General features: G+C 33.9%; 1 pseudogene; it reads right to left on the bottom strand.

Moving 5' to 3' along the window:
* Positions 1-6,729: 6,729 nt before the first annotated feature.
* The window catches only part of LOC114700259, a 70,819-nt pseudogene continuing 58,286 nt past the window's right edge, over positions 6,730-19,262 (bottom strand).

Here is a 19,262-nt window from a genome sequence, read left to right as displayed (position 1 = left end):
GCTTGTACTTTGTGCTGGCTGCTGTGGCAAATGGATCTGCTTTTAAATGCTTTGGAATGCATCACACCTGGAGGAGCAATTCAGCCCAAGTTAGTTCCAAATAGGAAAAAACAAAGATAAACCCTGAGCCACTAGTTAGGTCAAACACAGTTTTTGAGAACAGAACCTGTAAGGCTTTCTTAGTACAAGAATGCAGGCTGTACATTCATGATAGGAAGCTGGGGATGGTAGGCAAATGAATTAAAATACTCTGACACTCTAGGAATTAAGCAGCTTCTACCAGGTGATTAATTTTCCTTTCTCACAAGTCTAGATCCTAAATTTATAAAAATTAAAACTTCAGGATGTTTTACATTAAAACTACCATTGAGATTCTGCTTGGAAATGAGATTCTTTACTGTTTTTAATCAATAGTAAACAACAATTTACAGCAGTTATTACAATATATTGTAACAGCACATCAAACTTCAAAGATTCAGTAAATGTCACACTGCAATTTAGCTATGACAGTCTGCTTCGTGGTCTACATCAAACGGTAAATTTAAGACCTAGATACGAAGGTCAAGCTTTAGATGCGACTAAGATAGGCTATTTGGATTGAATTACACTTTAAAGATGGAATCCAGTTTTACAATGAAGATCCGACACGAAATGTCCTGGCTAGGTTACTTACTCCTTCACTGTCTGGAATTTTCCAATCTGAAGACCAGGGCTTCCATTGCACCATGTTTAGCATGTTTTATTGGCCCAAGATATTAATGAATTGGATCTTCCCTACAACTCTTTTCCTTAAATGGTAACCAACATATGGTAAACCAGAACTACAAGGTCTTACAATTAAGCTTAGTCAGGGGCTTTGTGGCCTTTAATCTTACTGTTCTTAAATACCAGGAAAACCTAGATCATAAAATTGATGTTATGACGAAAGAAATCAGTTCAAAGTAATGGTTTTGAAACTAATTTTTCTTTGCTGGTTTTTCTAGGTATATATCAGGTGCATCAGTATCATTTAAAAAGAAATATACCTGAAAATCATTACTTGTTTCAACTTAGAAATTTATTTACATGAAATAATTTAAATGCAATTTCTTAGAGAGAATGATTAGTAACACAAATTACCACTATGTTTAAACTTAACTTTAAAGTCTTACATATAATTCCATATAATATTCATCCTAAAATTGGAGATTCTTAGAGTTCTTAAATATGTATGCCAACCTAAAAGATCTGTAGGAAAAAGATTAAAAAATAGCAAATTTTTGTTGTTTTGAGACAGGGTCTTTTGTAACCCAGACTGGCTTTGAAATCTTGATCCTCTGGGATTAAAAACTTGTTACCACCATGCCAAGCTGTAAAACAGCATTCTTACAGATCTGTACAAATACCTTTACAAAACTTCAGCTTTAAGTAAATGTTTATGCAAAATGTTCCCTTGTCATGTAGCCCTCATAAAAACACCAAAATACTTAATTATCATCAATGCAGTAACTTATATACAACAAGCCAATAAAACTGTTTATTTAAATAGACACAGAAAGGCAAATGAGTCTTTTTTTAACCTTTAGTCACTCTGGAATCACATTAGGTGTTTGAAATCTTTGATAGTGATTTTAACATTTCAAACTAGACAGAACAATGGAACCTCTAATGAACTAGAATTTACATAATGGCTTCTATATCACAATCACTTTGGTAAGTTGCCTACTGAGTATGTACCAAGTGCTTTATGGTGTCCAGAACTAACTAAAACAAACAAAAGAGCAAAGAAATCATGAGGCTCTACAAAATGGCTTAGAAAAACAAGTTTTCTATTATTTAAAAATAAGTTTATAGTTACTACATTGCAGGGACAGGAATTCTTACACATACATTCTAGTTTGTATAAAAGGATTCCAAGAATTATGCATCAAAACTAACATAGAAAGTGTCCACGTAACAGTAAAGAAAGGTCCAATCAATATGTACAAAAAGAAAGGGCCTGCTACCCGGTGCAAGACTGCCGTTTATGACATGATACTCCAGGTCTAGAAGAAATAAAACAAAAACATCAATAAAGCTAAATAATTTTTCAAAACTCTGTCACTTATTACATACAACAGATTTGCTTGTGTTTAACATTGCTTTCTGTACAAAATAAACATAATTTTAATTTGAAATGTGTCAGTTACAACTTTAACCCTTTAGGTCAGTTGCTTTTCAAAACTTGAGCTATGTCCTTACACATCTAAATATCCATGGCGGGATTTAGTAGTTTTCTTAATAACTTTTTAAGATCTGTCTCTTCTTGCAGTTTCAATATGGTCTAAAATGTAACATTGTATCTTATTTTTTAATTTATTGTTGTGATAAATCAACACCCACATCCTTGAAAGTAATCAGCATGTGTGTGCATCTATCTGCTTTGTAAGTGCATGTACTATAATACAATCCTGAACCTATCTTCTTAGCTCTTTAAATGTAGAAACTCATCCATATACTACTATGTATTTGGTTTGTGCCATAAAAGATTAATTTCCTGATATTTTTATCTGCATTAAAAGTTTTTTCAAAGAGAGCTATTGAAACTAAAAAATATATTTATAGCTCAGATAGTCTACTCACTGTAATGTGTGCAGGGTCACCTCCAGAGCGCTCACAGTGGTACTTACAGTCTTCTGACTCAATCTGACCTCTTCCTGGGGTACTGTACATAGTTCAAAATGACTTTTCATTTGGAGCACTTTGATAAGTATAATTAAAACAAAAAGTTTCTTAGTAGATGCATAAATTTTAGTTCAAGTCATCCAGAAATCAGGGGAACTAGGGAAAGTCTGCACTTTTTTTTTTTGATGGAAACAAAAGGTGTACTTTAATTTTAACATAAGACAACTTATTACCAAATCAAGGTACTATTGTTAACAGTATCTTCTAAATAAATAGGGAGTAATGCATTCTAGACACAAGAAATTCCCCCCCAACCCTGTTCTCATTTTTAAAATACTACACTCCCAGCATATAGGATAAACATTGATAATAGCCCTTTCATCACTCAAGTACCTTGGTCCTTTCAACCTACTCAAAATGAAACTTCCGGTGAACAAAATATTAAAAATCAGTTTGTTTTTTCTTTAGAGAGAAAGCTTAAAACCAGTTCCTTTCAACTTAACATTTGAGACAAATTTATAGAAAGCTATGATGTATAAAACGGAATGTCAAAATTAAACACTGCCTACTGAAATTAACCATGCAAATGCTAACATCTCACAGGGCCCAAATTTTATTTCAATACACCTATGAAGGTATCTGGTTAATCTACAACGCTACAGCTAAGGGACACTTCTGTTAACAGTTCTATGGTAAGGGAATGTTTGCTGTTCAGGGTCCTACATAATTAATTTCCAAGTGAAACTGATTCCAGTCAATCTCTTCTGTCTGACGTGGCCTAATCACCAACAAATTTTCTACAGTTATTCTAACTATAGTAAGACAGTTCTATTGTAATCCACCAGTCTTTCGAGTTGGAGTGATACAATGCAGTAAATACAATGGCAATAAGGCCCTTAATCTTCAGTTTATACTTATATGTAGAAGACAGATTGCTCTAGAGAAGGCTGTGAAGGGGGATATTTTAAGAACCTACATATCTACTTCCAAAGGCTGATAGATTATATTTAAAAGGAGTCTAAATAAACTACCCTGTGACAACATTTAGAAGTCTTTTAAACTCAGGTTTTGTGAAGTCAGAATAACATAAAAGAACAAAATTAGGTATATAAACTGATTTTGGGGATGTTGCTGCTGCTGTAGCCCTAGTCTTAAAAGTTGGTTTGTAGCTAAAGATAACTTTGAACTCCTGATGTTCCTGCCTCCATCTCTCAAATGCTGAGATTACCAGTGTGCACCACTGAGCTCAGCCTGAAAATTGATTTTTTTTATGTTCTATGCACATTACCAATTTTTATTTCTGAAAGTTTCCATAAACTTGATATTTTTCTTATTGCTTAACTAAGACACAGTGCCAACAATTCCTTCTGGTCTATAAACAGTACATACATTGATGTTACTATCTCAAAGGAGACTTTTCCAAGTGGTAAAACCCAAAACATGATGACTTAAATTTCTTAATTCAACTTTTGCAATCTTACAGAAGCTAAATTTATAAAATATAAAATCTGTATCTGTATTAATTATATTTAAGTGTTTCAGTTACAAATAATCTGATGCAAGTCATTCTGCTTTACTAAGAAAACAGTGTCTGAAAAAAATGTCCAACATGGTCAATAAATATATCAGCATCTTTAAAAACAGAAATAATGTATTTCTTTGTTGTAGGAAAGATGGAAATTACTTATTTCACTGCTTAGAAGTTGGAACTAATCTGTGTACCATTCAAGAGTCCTCCACACTAAGACTGTGTGCGCTTCCTTTTACTGAGCACATCTTACATCTACATTTTTTTTTATAAAAATGGATTTTTAGTCTATTTTTCTAATACAATGCAGATAACATCAGGAAATTACATTTTTTTTCAAATAGATTCCCTTCAAAAAGCAACTAGTTACTTTTAATGAACTTAAAAAATTTCCAACATACACACTATCATTTTCAGTAACGGTGAAATTGACTCATTTTTCTATATAACATCGTCATCCATTTCTGCATTATGAAGAGTTAACTACTTAACTTTTAATTATATAGTTCAATATATTTGTTAGAAAAAAATAAATGTACAAAAACCTAAAATTTGAAATTAGTTTTTTTAACTGTAAATCACAGCAATCCAGTCAGGATCTGGAAAATGGTTCACTTAGTTTCACTGGAGGGTTTTCTGTTACAAATTTCGTTATAAATGATTCTAAAAAGCCCAAATGCATCACTTTTCATTCTTCAAGACAGTTAACATTTGTCCTTATTGGAAACAAGGAAATAATTATATAATCTAATTATATATTTTGCCAAGGTTCAATTAAGGACTTTATTCTCTACATCAGGATCATTCATTGCTGATACTAATTTTTCCCATCCTTTCTTTTTAAAAATGTAGTATCTGAAAAATTTTGGTTACATTTTTGTACCATATCAGTCCTCAGAAAATACTACATTCTTAAAACTTAAAAGAAAAAAAGTAATTTTAAACAATAGAAATGGCATTTATGTTGTTTTCAAGGTATAAAATAACTAATGTACCATAAGAAATAAATAACTGCTTTCCTTTTCCATAGCAGTACATATAGTAATACATTCTCCTAAGTCATATAGTTATCATTTACAATAGACAACTTAATTTTACTAATGATGCAAAAAAATAATAGAATACAAGGCACAATCATTAAATGGCGTTTCTCTTAGGAGTGTATATTGGAGATACCAGCGTGATAAGATACCGTTAAAAAGTGCAGAAAAATACACAATGTGCAATGAGACCACTGTATAAAACATGATTGCATAAAAAGTGATTTGGCCTATTTTTAACTTTTTAATAGTTGAAAATAACCAATCTTTTCCTTAAAAATAAACTATAAAGTATGAATTTTAAAATTGTTTTTATTCTACTACTATCTAAAAAATCCTTGAAAAAAAGAATTTATACCTGGGTAAATAGTATGCGTTTGTATATCTATTCAATCTACAACCCATTTATCAATATACACACGCACACAGACATGGTTCTTTGTAAGTCATTTTAGCCTATTGAGATATGTCTGAAATTTTAAAAATGACATTAATCCAGATCAAGTAAACATTCAAATTCCATACTTTTTTTCCTGTATTTTCCTTGAATCCTTTAACCACTTAAACATTGTCTCTTAAGATATCTCTGTCAAAGGACCCACCAGTGCATTATTTTCCTACTATTAGTAACCAAAAAAAAAAAAAGTAAAGAAAAAAAAAAAAGAAAAGAAAAAAGATACAACTCAGCATAATCTGTAATCACTTGCTCTTTAAGAATATATAGCTTTTCCAGTATTGAAAAGTGTATGCTGTCCTGACAGTCAAAAACAGGCTTTCCACTTGCAACTGATTCTCAGTCTTTTGGCACAATAAACAGAGATAGAGTGACTGATACAAGAATCAAGGTCTGAAAAATTAGACAGTCAACGTTTTCCCAATGTGGATATGTTTCCTTTGCATCAATACATTTTCTCCTTAAGTTTGGCAGAAATGGAGTAAAAACAAAAAGCTTCCTCTAGATGTTCTGTAAGTTGAAACACCCTACAACTAACACTTCCAGGTTAACAAATGGTGGGTCTTCAAGTTAGCTTTAGAGGAAACGTTTCTTAATGTACTGCTACTCTGTGTAACATCTTTCTTCCTAAGGGCATGACTTCTGTATCAGTAAAAATGTATTCTTACTTGATCAAAAATAATTCAATTTACCAGGAAACATTCTATCACTTAGGAATACTATGCTTCAAGAGTGTAGCAGAGCTGGTCTCTTCCATAAATAAATCAGGAATTTATATACAGGTCCTCAATTTCAAACAAGTGAATGAAATGAATGTGGAAATGAATAACCTACCTAAGGGCAATAAATAGCAAAACATTTGAAATATATATGTATATAGATTTTCTTTTTCATTCAAAGACGTAAATTATTTTCTAAATTTGTTTGTTTGTCTCCTTTTTTCCCAAGTCAAATTGTAACATTCCCTAATCCCTCATAGCAGCCAGGAAGCAGAAACCTTAGTTCTACTTACTCTTAACTGTACCTGCTTCATAGACTCTGAAGTACAATATTTTGCTTTCAAGTTACCAACCAATTAAATTAGCCTTTGCTTTTTCAGTCAACTTTTCGAACCCGTCCTCTACTAGAAGTCCCAAAAGTCAAAGAGGTGTCTTCAAATAACAGCTGCCTCTGTTCTTCTTCTGAGTCATCCTCATTATAGAAAGCTGTCCTTCGACCTTGTTTCTAGTTCTCATATGAGGTTCAGAGCCTTTGAGTTCTTCAAATCTCTCTTCCTCATCTACAGACCATTGTTTTTTTCCGGTTATTCTCCTTAACACTTTAACATTCGTAGGAACTATGAGTTCTGAATCTAGGTTTTTGTGTTTTCATCTTCCTTTTGGGTTTTCTGCCTCTCACGACTCTTTTTCTGTAACAAATCTCCTTAACAACATTCGTTTCAGAAAGAAAGTTGCATGTTGAAGAAGGAACCACCTTCAGCCTGATTGGAGGCATGTTATTTTGTCTCAGAGTTTTCTTGCGTTGTACACTGAAGTTTCTTGGGCTTTCTCCCTCTTTTCTTGTGTGTAACTTCACCACTGCTGGTGTTAGCTTCTGCCTTAGGCTTCCTCCCAGGCCCTCTCTTTACAAGTTTTGATGGCTGTCCTCCATGACCATTTACTTGAATGGTTCCTGCTATAAGAACATTGTTCTTACAATCTCCTGAAAAGAAAAAAACAGTACACTTTAATATGTTCGTTTAGCCCTCCAACTCATCGGTAGAGGGTACTAGAAATACTTCTACATAATGATACAGTAATAATAAACAACATAAATAAAAAAAAGACTCCCACTAAAATAAGAGAATTGATAAATTTTCTTCAGCTATTACCTAGATATCTTTATTGTTAAAAATGTATTAATGTGTGTGTGCACTTGGATGGTGATGTTCTGTGTGTGAGTGGCACATGAGTCACACCGCATCTGTGGAAGTCAGAGGGTAACTTGTTGGAGAGAGAGTTCTCTTCACATTGGGTTCTGAGGACAGAAATGAGGTTGCCACAGACTTGCCAGGCAAGCAGTTACTACTGGCCCATCTTATTGGCCCTGGGAAAAGATCTTATTGAAGACAGAAAGACAGACTTAAGTACAAATAAAAGACCCAAGTTAATACTGTCATTGATAGCAAAGAGTAGAAATTCCATGTCTGCCTCCTTTTTACACATTATAATATGTATGTTAAGAGTTTTTGTATGAATCACATGAAATGATCATATTCACTTGCAGTTTATCACAACAAAGTCTTTTACTGTTTAACTCACTAAACACAGGGTGTATCTGTATCACCACTTCTAAGAAATTTAAGTCACAGAAAAATATTCTTAGAATACGAATTTTGACCTTTTAATTTGGTCATACCAATAAATAACTTACTTTCTTCCTTTCAGTCACTTGATCAGTGAGAAGATTCAACAATAAAGACTGGAAAAATTCTAGCTTTTCTTTCATCTCTTATGAATGTGACCACAATAACTTCTATATCTGGACTCTGATGATCTCCGTGTGGTTCCCTGGACATACAAAGACTCTTCCTTCTTAATTTCCCTACCCAAGATGATTAGGAGTATATCTGCTGCAGTAATTTGTATCACTTACGCTCCATAAAAAACTGCCATGGCTTTGATGCTCCTCACCTACTCTTATTTACAAATGTATAAAAAAGTTACACCAAAAAGCCAAGCTCTGTGATACACACATAAAAGTCCAACTGCTGAGGGAATAGAGCCCAAGGGACCATAGAGCTCAGTGGCCAACCAACCTAGCCAACTGGGGAAATCCAGGCGCAGAGGTCCTGTTGAACGACTACTAAATGGTCTTATAATAAAAATCTGAAGCCAGATACCAGGGTGAAAGCTGAAAGATCGGAGAAAGCAGAGCAAGCCACAGCTATCACACACCTCTTATCTCACAACTCCTCAGCCTGACTGGGCCTCTGCAAGAGAGAGAATTCTTGTCTCCTCCGGTCTTATATTCCTTTCTCTGCCCAGTCATATCACTTCCTGTCTCAACTTTCCTAGTGCTGGGATTAAAGGTATATGCCAACTGCCTTACTTCTGAGGCTAGCTCTGTCCTCTGCTCTTCAGGCAAGTTTTATTTCCTAAATTACAAACAATATATAACCATAAGGTCCTGCTCCTCAAAATAGAAGGTGATTGATTGAGAAAGACACTTTACATCAACTGCTGACCTCCACATGCACACACATGTGTGCACATTCACTGTAAGACAACTGAATAGGAGTTTTTCTTTTTACATGCTATTGAAATAGTCTAACTCTTCATGTAATTGAATGGCAAATGATACTCTCCAATCACACAATATTGACACTATATCAATCATGTAATGTGGACTATTATTTTGGTTAAAAATTTACTGTTAACTAATCCCATGATAAAAGCCAAGAAATTTACCAAGTCAGCGCAAGGGGTAAAGAGGGAAAAAAAAAAAAAAAAAAAAAAAGTAAGTCTTCCCCCATAAACAATTTTCTTTAGATCAGCTTTTTACAACTGTGAGGTAAAGGTGTGGTAGAGAAATGTGGGAATGTGCATAAAATAGCTAAGGGTATTCTACAAAGCAAACTGACTTGAGGAGGGTGTTTTTTTTTTTCCTTTTCTTTACATAAAGACAGACTACTGATAAAGACACTAAATATAAGCAGAGGAACTGGATGATTCAAAAAAATCAATTACATACACGTATCAGAAATTTTTTTGAGATATTGTGAAAAGATCTGACATGCAAATTATATAGAACAAAGAAATAGCATGATAGACTTTCCAGAAAATCACAGAAGAAAATTTCTCAAACCTAGAGGAAGAGATGCCTTATGCAGTTATAAGAAGTCTAACTGAACACCAAATAGAAAGGACCACAAGACAAAACAAAACAAAAACAAAAAAAAAAAAAAAACACCCTACCCCGCAACGACATCCTGTGAAAACACTAAAAACTGAGAAAAGAAAGGGTACAGAGAGAAAGGTCAAGTCATTTACAAAGGCAGGTCCATCAAAATAACTCCTAATTATTCAACTGAGATGTTTAAAACCAGAAGACCTTAGAAAGATGTATTCCAAGTTCTGAAAGCCTCAAACTGTCAGCCTAGATTATAATGTGTAGCAGCAAGTCTACTAATAGAAGGAGAAATCAAAGCTTCCCAGGATAAAAACACTGAAAGAATTTAAGAAGACTAGGCCAGCCTACAAATAATACATAGAAAGAATACATAGAAATGAAGAGAAAGATAAACACACAAGAGGCACAGAAGATAAGTAAATATTAGGACAATAATAAAAAAAAAAACACAGACAAAACCAAACCCAAACAAAAAACAACACACCACACAAAACCCCAACCAACTAAAGACCACAATGAAATGATAAGAACACAGACAAAACTTTGAATGCTCTGAATGTTAATAGCCTCAATTCCCCAATAAAAATACAAGGACTGGCAAACTGGGTTACAAACAGGTTCTATTTTAGGATAAAAGAACAGAAAAAGGTGTTCTAGGCAAGTAGAATCATGAAATAATACCTACACTCTAGTATCTGACAAAATGGAGCACAAACCAAAACTAGCCAGCAAAGGTACAAATTAATTATAGGGAACAGAACACAAGCCACATGAAGGGGAGATGGGGGAATACTCAAGAGTTCTATGTGTAAGTGGAGATAGGAAGACTGAGGAGAGCTTGGGAGTTAGGTTAGTCCAAACTAAGAATATGAAAAAGTATTATGGAAATTGACTATTTTGACAGCTAATTTCAAAATTTTATTTAAACTAGGATTTGAATAGAAGAACCTTGCATGAGTGGCTACTGCTGCTCCCAGAAGAGATGGACTAGTAAATAAAAATCTCAGTGTCTGGCTCAGGATCTGAGTCATTGGTAAGGAGCCCCCAGAAGCATCCAACAACACAAGCTATTTCCATTGATCTTGACTGCTCACCACAACTGACAGTTAAGACCTTACTGATGAAGCCATTCCTCACTTTGGCGACAGGAAGTAAACCTCAATGGATCCCCAAACTTTCTCCCTGCTGACTACTCTTACACAATACCAGAAGGTGCATGTAGGCTGCAGGAGGAGAAAAGACAACATTGGTCTCCTCCAGAGCTGGAGCCCATATGAATAATACCAAGCTACCAGGAAACATTTTTTTAAACTATAATGTAAAATGCTCATTAGTAGGCTCTCTTTGTAATGTGGTAATGAAGCCATTCTTTTAATAAGCCTTATGGCATATTATATAAAGCCTTTATAAAACAACAAACAACCCTGCGCTGCAGGTTTGGATTCCTTTGGATTCCGAAGTGTAAGGCAACAAGAGTTGAAAACCAGTGAGTTACCATTTAGTAAAGGTCAGTGTATTTTTTTTTTTTTTGTGACCTATGGTCTATTAACATTTATATTTTTGTTCTAGAAATATGAATAATGCCATACTGGGTTAACAAAATCCAATTTGTTTAGGTTTTTAACAATGAAGCAAGAAACTAGTTTACAACATTCAAAGTCTTTAATTCTAAATTTTTAGTTCCATATAGTTTTTTTTTTAATCTTTAAAATTGTTAACAATGTTTTGCTTTTAATACAAAGCTGCAAGTTACTAGGTTTACCAGATTACACCCTGTAACTTTTAAATTGACACCCACCAACTCCTATAAAACATTAATTGTAAGAAAGACCTACCATATACAAGTAATACTTTTATTTTTACTTTTTTTTTTTTTTTTTGAGGAGGGTGCTCATTACATTGGCTTGGCCTCAGACCTGTGATCTTCCTTTCTCACCTCTCTACTGAACAACCATGTACCACCACACCCAGATGTAAGTAACATTTTACCTTGATCAATAACAGCTGATGACTTTGGAAGTGTGGATGCTTTTGACAGTACAGCAGACTTCATTTTACGTTTGACAGGCTTTTCCTTTTCCATGTTTTCTTTGCAGAATTATTCCTCGCACCATGGCCAAATGTGGGTTTGGTCAGGGCTTGGAAGCGTACTCAAGACCTTGGAATGTTTCACAGAATTCTCTAGCACTAGAACACAAATGTAAAAAGATGAGAAGCTAAGACTTAGTGAACTCCAACATAAGCAAACGGTCTGGGATTGCTTCTAACCTGAATTGCTTCAATTAGCCAAGAGGACAAAAATTGAGTGATACTTTAGGCTTCTTCACAAAATCTTTCTTTTCTGCTGTACTGGGATATAACCCAAAGCCCCATGTATACTAGAGAAGCCAGTAATCTTCTAGTAAGAAATGGCTACAAGAAAATTTTAACAAGTGAGCCCAGCTAGAAGAATTTCTCCTCAGTTTAAGATTATGAGGCAAGTCTTGGCAAATTGCTAGCAAGCCTAGGGTTATATTTGGGTAGTCTCTATCAGTTTGCTATTGTTTTGCCCTACAAAAAATCCCTAAACCTCAATTTTCTTTTTCTCACTTACCCAATTTTTCAAAAAAGAGGAAAAACAATAAAAAAAAGCAACAACAATAGCTTCAGGTAATTACTAAAACTCACGGAAAATCAAAAGCTTTTTTAAAAAGAAAAAAAATTACACCCTGATGTAGAAAGTGTGATTAAGTCTTACTTGTTTTCCTGGCATGGCAGATGTATTAGTTTTTGAAATAAAAGCTTTTGTGGCTGATGATGTAGATGGCTGCTCAGTGATAACCGGATCTACAGCCACACGGTTGCTCCTGGTTCGAACCACAGAATTGGATTCTGGTTTACCATTTATTTGAGCAGCATTATGCCTTGGCAGGACTGATCGTGTAGGTACAGAGAATGGAGAGGTAGTATATTTCTGATTTCAGTTGGGGTTTTAAGATCCTTTTTTTCCTTTCAGGGCTGTAAATAACATTAGAACATTGTTAGTCACTCTTAATTCTCCACATAAGTGGTAAGAATTTTATAATATTGTTGAATCAACATTTGTACTATCATGAAATGTTATAATATGAGATTTGTAGTGGATTTCATATGGTTGTGAGCCTTTGAAAAGTGAATATTTGAGAGGATCATCATAAATGCTAAAATTATATGACAGAAGCATGATGCCATCATTATCCTAAAAAATGCTGTTTACTGTATAGATTTAGCAGTTTGAATTTAAGCACTTACACTAGTAAAGCTTTAGTTTAAAAGATTAAAAATCCTCCACATCATAGGAACTTGCATGTCTCAAATATATCATTCTGCAATATAGGGAATAGTAAAGGAAGCATTAAAAAACCACCACGTTCTGCCATTTTGGATGACAAAGTCACAGATTAGCTAACGTCATCGAAAAGACACTTAAGTACCTTGAGGCAGCGCTGCTGGAAAGGGAGCTACTTCTGTTTCGTTTCTTCCTCCTTTTGGTTATAGTATTTCGTTTATGGAACGAAGAGCAGACTTGTAATCTGACAAAACTGAACTAATGTGTTCTTCAAAGAAAGCAGACAGGCGTAAACTCATGCTGTAAATCTACGGAGAGAAAAAGCATCCATAAAACTGGTTGAAATGAAATTCTTCAAAGAAAATGTCTATTTAGTAAATAAATACTATAAATGTTTTTTTTGGGTAAAATTTTCTAGAATTTAAATATTGCTGTTTGCATTTTTTTTGATTCTCTTCTGATGCAAAGTAAACTAAAACATTTTTACAGTTGAATTATTTTGACTATAGCCATTTGAGATATTTTGAATTTAGACATTTGAGATATTTAACAGAAAAGATTCTCAAGTTGGGAGAGTGGCAAAATTCCTCATGTGAACTCTATCATACTTAAACCACCCCAAAGGGTTGGAAACTCATTCCCTTGCCATCTAGGACTATAATCAAGATGATCTCTTCAACTCTTATACTGCCCATTTTGTGAAGCTGTGTTTTACCAAAGGTAAATGACAGGCTGAACTTTTACAAGTCATTCTCAATTGTTTCTACTCATTAATATGGAACTAGGTAGAAAAGTTAAGCCCAGAAGGCTCTATTAACAAGACAACCACACTCCCTTTAAAGAGCCAACTATTCCTGAACTGCTATCAGTGTTTAAATGACATCAATTTGAATCACAAAAAAGCACAGTAGAAAGCAGTAGGCCACTATTAATATTAACAACATAACAGCCAGTTAATTTGCTCAAAGTTTTAATAAAAACATTTACAGATTTGACATCCTTTGAACAAAATAATTTGATGATATACCCTTGATCTTTTGCTTGGTGTATATGCTTTAGAATTACTAAAAATGAGCCTGACATCTTTACATAATTCCATTGGTGACTCATTTCCCAGCCTCTAAAGTTTCTCTGACAGTAGCAAAATCCATTGGAGTGTCAATGATGTCTCTATAGTCCTAAGAGAGAAGGAAACAGTATTATTACTACTACCAAAGTATTTTACAACACAAGAATTCATAGGCTTTCTAAGGCAAGTTAACTCACAGAACTATTAACAACCATTTGTAAAACCAAAACAGTAAAACCTTAAAAACTTCGGTCCACTTATAAATCTAATGAATGTCAACTCATTGAAGCACTGTAAAATTATAAAATGAAGAAATACAATCGAATTGGGGTTGGACAGATGGCTCAGTGGACACGAGCACTTGCTGCTCTTGCAGAGGATCAGGGTTCAGTTACCAACACCCACATGGTGACTCATGACCATCCTTTGACTTCAAGGGGATCCAATGCTCTCTTTGAATTCTACAAGCATCAGGCATACACATGGTACACATTCATGCAGGTAAAATACTAATATGTGAAACAAAAATAAATCTACAACTTCCCAAAACATCCCATCTATATAGAGGCTGAAATTACAGTAACTTCAAGTTTCAGAATTTACCTACTTAGGTACTTTTGAATAAACAATAATAATAAATGTAAAAGATGTCAAAAAGCCTACATTCTTTCGCATAAGGGACAATAGAACTGTTGAAGTCAACTGGATATAAAATAGGCAACAAGATGGCACAAAATAGAGAGGTCAAAGGAGAGCTAATGATCACTGCAGTATATGGCTAGGAATTTATTTAGTAGTACAGAGTATACTGAATTTTTCAATAGCACTCACTTCAGCTTTGGATTATTTTAATCCTGCTTCCTTTTGCTTTTACTCTCTTCTATACTGAGATGTGAACATACATTATTGATTTCAAGAGTTCTGATATACTACAGTGAAAATTACACTCAGTTTTAAAATTCTCTACACTACTGTTAAGTATATCTCACAAATTCTGAATTTCAATTGTATAAATTGAGATTATAAACCATACATAGCACACCAGAGTTAAGAATGACCTAGGTTGTGGAAGGAATTATTCAGTTGGTTTAGAGTGGGTTCTCAATTCTTTCCTAGCCATGGCCCAAGGCCACGTTTGTTTCTGTACAGGGTTAATATTTTTTTATCTCTAGAATAAAAACATTAAGGCTCAAAACATAAGCAACTAATAGCAATCAGTAAATTGTAAATAATTTTTAAAACTACAGCGAATTTTCAGGAATTAAAGGAAGCCAAACTTTAGAAAATCAGAGCGTTGGAATTCTCTGGAATTCTGGGAAGGTGAGTTTCTCATTAACCCAATTTACTCCACTGTTACAATTAAACATTTCTTTTGCGTATTTAATGAGACTGTTTCTGGCTTTCAAAATTGAAAAATTATTTTGGTATCTATCAACAAACACTTGTCTATATTCATCATTTCAAATTAAAATGCCTATATAAAAAAATAACGAAGCTAGATGAACCCATATCTAGGTTGTGATGCCATATAAAACTATAAAATCCTGAATTCCTAAGTAGAAGAATTAAAAAAAAAACAAAAAAAAAAACCCAAGGGAATCTGTGGCTGATACGTAGAACTAAATTATATTGTAAAATAAATAAAATTAAATTTACAAAAAAAGAATTAAAAATATATATCATTTCAACCTGGATTGAGATTTCTGTGTCTCTATGCAATTATGAATAGCTGGACCATTTAATCCCAACCCTTTTAACAATCCATTCCCTAAAGTTCACACACTGGCATTATCTAAATTCATACAATAATAGTAACTGATATGCATGTAGTGAGTACTTACTTCATCATTACAGAACTATTTATTATGTATTTTCATTTCATCACTGTAATTCCATGAGAAAATAGTTATTATTTTTGTTTTCTAGATAATAGCTGTCAATTCTTAGAATTGGTATGCAGAAGTAAAGAATATGTGCTGGTTTTTTTGGGGGGAGAGGATGTCAACATGACACAAAGTATAGAGGACATCTTCTTGAATAATGAATGATGTGGAATAGCTCAATCCTCTGTGGTGCTATCCCTGTGCAGATGGTCCTGGGTTGTGTAAGAAAGGGAGCTGAACAACACAGTAAGCAGCATCCATCCACAGATTTTTGCTCAGTTCCTGCCCTGGCTTCCCTTAATGATGGACTCTAATCTGTAAGCCAAATAACCCTTTCCTCCCCAAGCTGCTTTTGCTCATGGTGTTTATCACAGTGCAAAAGCAAGCAAACTAGGACAGTTAGTGGAAATTATACTCATATGGGAAAACTAAGTAACTTACTCTATGTTAAGAGAATAGCTACATGCATAAGCAAGTTCTTTAGAAGCCTATTTTAGGTCTTTTTCCATTTTACCACACTTTCCAATTTAAGAGTTCTTTGTAACTGAATAGATAATGAGAACATATATAGTTCATGAGGAAATGAAGCAGAGTAATAAAAATTAGTTGAATAACAACAGTATAAAACAATTTAAAATACTTACTGGATATTCAAGAAGATCTACTGGCTGTCGAAAAGGCTCTGAATCTTCACACTGAAATATGAGATTTAACAATTCTTGACATTGTTTCTTCCATGCTTGAATATCATAAGACTGAGCTCTGTTGCGTAACCTTCTTCTAGGTTGATGATCCTGGGATGGGTGGAGGAAAGGGGGGAGAACACCAACATGAGTATATTACTAACAGCTGTTATGCAATACAATCCGCTTGAGTTTTGGAGTGTGTGTGCACATACGTGAGGCCTATGTGACATATCTGGTGCCTTTCTTCAGGAGCCATCAACTTTGTTTTCATTTTTTAAGTATTTATTCTATGTTCTATGTTGTTTTATGAGATAATCTTTCTCTAGGTAGCTCTAGCTCCCTCAACTCACAGAGATCTGTCTGCCTGTCTCTCCAGTGCTGAGGGTAAAGGTGTGTCATCATGGGTATGTGCACTTATGTGTATGTGCCTGCAAAGGCTATAGGCATCAGAACACACCCTCACTCCTGGTGAGATGGTTTCTCCACAGGAAGATTGGCTCATTGACTACCAAGTATCAAGGAACCTTCTGTCTTCACCTCCCTAACATTGGATTGCAATTGAGCTACACTACATCTGGTTTTTTATGAGGATGCTGGGGATCAAACTCAGGCCCTGATGTCTGCAGAGCAAGTACTCTACTCAATAAGGTACCATACTAGCCCCAATTTGTGCTTTTAATACAGTCTTAGGTAGACACAGAATGAGCATCCCCAATCCAAAAAGCTTGGCATGAGAAGTATTTACATTTGAAACCTTTTTGTTGTGCAACATCTGCATTGACTTTACTGGGTGGGGAATACTAATCAAAAATCTAAAAACCAAAATGAGAAACTTTTTGAGTGACAATGGTCAAAACCTATAGAGTTTTGAGCATTCTGAATATCAGATTTTCAGATTAGGGATGTTCAACCCATATAAAGTATTAATTCAAATAAAATACTAACCTTTCTCAGTAAAGTATTTTTATAATTAAAAGGTTTTTTTTAAACATTTAAATTACTTTTAATATTACTAAGAATAAAGGAGTAAGCTTTTAATGTACTTTAACAAAAATACTTTTGTAAAAACAAATATTATCAAAAGCAAAATGCTGTTACCTTCCTTTTTCGGGTAGAAGTTCCAGGTACATCAGCATCTTTCTCTTCTTCCTTTGAGGAAATAAAACATCCAATTCATGAAACAACCTAGATCTCATCATTTGGTAGTTATTCCTTTCACACCTTAAAAAATTTATATCAAATATCCTATGGCACATAACTGAGTAAGTAAAGTCTCTTCCCATAAAATACTTGTTTTCAATTGCAAGTAAATTCTAAATATGATAGCAACAGTAAACAATATAGTACCGGACAAGAGCAATTTTCTACCAACTTTAATCTGAAAACTATTACACATAAATGTTATTTAGTATACTATCACATGTAGTGTTAGTTAATGTATCAACCACAGTAAAGTAAGTTACATACCTCAGAGTCGGACAAAACTTTCTTCTTCATTGAGTTGTAAAGTGGAATTGTTATAACAAGTCTGGTCCCTAAATAATCAAAGAAAATGTGGATGACTAATTAGATTTTTGTGACTTTTAAGAATTTGTTCCTAAAACCAGATTTTAAGATAAAACCTTTAAGCAAACAATTTTTCCACTTGTTGACTACAACTCCTCTCCTACCTGTGGGCTCTTGGAACTGAACTCAGATTGTCAGGGTAGGCTGCAACATCCTTATCTGCTAGGCAACCTCACTGGCTCAACAATTCAATCTTAATAATTTTTATCATCACCAGGCGGTGGTGGTACATGCCTTTAATCCCAGCACTCAGGAGGCAGAAGCAGGTGGATTTCTGTGAGTCGAGGCCAGTCTGGCTAACCCGAGTTTCCAGAAAAGGCACAAAGCCTTTTTCTCTATGTAGAGAAACCCTGTCTCGAAAAATCAAAAAAAAAACAAAACAAAAACAAAAAACAAAACAAAAAAAACACAAACAAAAAAACAAAAAATTTTATCATCTCACATAATTCTATTGCTTATCTCTGGAATGACTTTCCTCTGACCTAATTTTTTAATTCATCAGCATCTACTTGTGACCTTAACATTCTTCTACTATGTTCTGTATTTCCCTTACCCTTATTTTCATAATTCTTATTAGCTCATATCACTTTTTATCTATCTCATAAAACCCTATTACAAAAGTATTATTTTTTCATATTATTATTATGTATATAAATGAATAGTCACTGAAAAAGTATAATAATAAATTTCAAAGCTTATCTATCTTAAAAGCTATTAGCTACAATTTTTATTTGAATCACAAAAAAAAAAAAGGCCAGGCATTTACTTTTAGAGATATGTAATATAAATTCTTTTAAATCTATACTAACCTGCACCTTCAAGATGATGGCATGATTTTGTTTTGTTGGTGGTATTGGTGACTATGAACCTAGAGTCTATCAAAAGCTAGTATAGTGCTTAATCACTAAGCTACAGCCATGCCACCAAATAACTATTTGAAATCAACGTGTTTTCATAGACTATTCAAAAAAATATTTTTCTTCTCCTTCATTTAAAAATGAATTATATAATTCTATAGCCTGTTTGAAAGAGATGTCACAGATAAAGTTCCTAGGTAGTCAGTGCATGTTACCAACTTCCTCAAGAAAGGCAAAGGCACAGTAGTAAAAGCCCCCTAATTACACAGAGAACAGAGAAATGTCACAGGATGCTGCTGAAAAAGGGTCTCATGTATACTATCAGCACAGTATAACTA

The sequence above is a fragment of the Peromyscus leucopus genome, unplaced genomic scaffold (assembly GCF_004664715.2).
Source record: "Peromyscus leucopus breed LL Stock unplaced genomic scaffold, UCI_PerLeu_2.1 scaffold_460, whole genome shotgun sequence".
NCBI lineage: Eukaryota > Metazoa > Chordata > Mammalia > Rodentia > Cricetidae > Peromyscus > Peromyscus leucopus.
This window is presented reverse-complemented; position numbering and strand designations above follow the sequence as displayed.